The sequence below is a fragment of the Octopus bimaculoides genome, chromosome 6, assembly GCF_001194135.2.
Source record: "Octopus bimaculoides isolate UCB-OBI-ISO-001 chromosome 6, ASM119413v2, whole genome shotgun sequence".
Taxonomy (NCBI): Eukaryota; Metazoa; Mollusca; class Cephalopoda; order Octopoda; family Octopodidae; genus Octopus; species Octopus bimaculoides.
Window position 1 is genome coordinate 73,150,799 of NC_068986.1, and position 1,838 is coordinate 73,152,636.

Below are 1,838 nucleotides of genomic sequence, written 5' to 3' on the forward strand. Positions count from 1 at the left end.
GTGTTCCCCTCCCTCTTCTACTTTTTGCTATATTGTCTGTAATATGAGTCAGTTTCTTGTTTAGCTGTATTTCATGTTTAGTATTGTATGGTTTTACTAAGTTGCCTGAAGGAAGGTTCTGCTTTCTGTCCCATCTGAGGTTTATATATTTTTATTTCCTTTGAAGGTAGTGATAATACTGATTTCTAAATTAGGCAAAAAGCCACAAATTTATGGGGATGGGGATACAGTAAATGAAATTGCTCCCTATGATTGACTGGTTTTTTATTTTATCAATTTTCAGAATGATGAAAGGTAAGCTTGACCTTGGTGAGAGTTAAACGATTTCTACCATTCCATTGTCTTAGAGATAGTAGTTGTAACAACAACAACAACAACAACAATAAAATATGGAACATGAGAGACAAGTGTGTAGAGTTTGTGTGGTGAATATTCTTCTTCATTATGTCGGCGAGAAAGCTTAACACGAACACGGAATGGTACATGTCGGATGATGGCAAAGCAGAAATTTGAGAGGAAGAAGTTTTCTATGAATGATGTTATTACTAAGAAATGTACCATTCATCTACACAAGAAAGTCTATGGCGTGAAGCTAAAGAAAAAGGCACCAAAAGCCATAAAAAAGATCAAGTTGTTTGCTGAAAAGATGATGTGAACCAAGGACGTTCATATTGACACAAAGTTGAACAAACACATTTGGTCTAAAGGCATCCGACATGTACCTTTCTGCGTTCATGTTAAGCTTTCTCGCCGACGTAATGAAAATGAAGATCCACCACACAAACTCTACACACTTGTCTCTTATGTTCCACGTGCTTCTTTCAAAGGTCTTCAGACAAGGAATGTAGAGAATGAATGAAGAACTTTTTTCTTCATCCGTGTTAACGAACACGTGGCTCTCACTTCCCCCCATTGGCCTTATTAACCAATTTGGCTTTGTTTAACAACACTAAGAGAAAAAGACACACCTGTGAAAAATGACTGTTTAGACTTTCATTTTCTTTTAATAATAATAATAATAATAGTAATTTCTACTAAAGGCACAAGGCCTGAAATTTGTAGGGAGGGAACTAATCAATTACATTGATCCCAGAGTTTCACTGGTACTTAATTTATTGACCTTGAGAGGATGAAATGCAAAGTCGACCTCGGCAGAATTTGAACTCAGAATGTAGCGAAGGGCAAAACACCGCTAAACATTTTGCCCAGTGTGCTAACGCTTCTGTCAGCTCGCCGCCTTAACAACATCAACAACAACAATAATAATGGTTTCAAATTTTGGCACTAGGCTAGTAAATTTGGGGGAGGAAGTAAGTTGATTACACAGCACCCAATGTCCAACTGGTACTTATTGATGAAAGCAAAATTGACTTTGGCAGAGTTTGAACCCAGAATTTAAAGATGGATGAAATGTTGCTAAGTATTTTGTTGAGTATGCTAACAATTCTGCTAGCTCATTGCTTTACATGCCAACTCACAGCCTTACTAGTAATGGTAATAATAATGATAGTAATAATTATAATTCTTTCTACTAAAGGTGCAGGGCCAGAAATTTTTTGGGAGGGGACTAGTTGATTACATTGGACCCAGTGTTTCACCGGCACTTAATTTAGTGACCCCCGAAAGGATGAAAAGCAAAGTTGATCTCAGCAGAATTTGAACTTAAAGCATAAAGAAGGTTGAGATGCCACTAAGCTTTTTACCTGACATGCTAATAATTCTGCTAGCTTGTCACTTTACATGCTAGCTCACAGCCTTACCAATTGTGGTAATAATAATGACAATAATAATAATAATAATAATAATAATAATAATAATAATAATAAAAATGCTTTCTA

General features: G+C 36.0%; 1 pseudogene; it reads left to right on the plus strand.

Annotated features, from left to right (window-relative positions):
• The first annotated feature begins 493 nt into the window (after positions 1 to 493).
• On the plus strand, positions 494 to 859 carry LOC128248043 (60S ribosomal protein L31-like; annotated as a pseudogene).
• Positions 860 to 1,838: the final 979 nt, after the last annotated feature.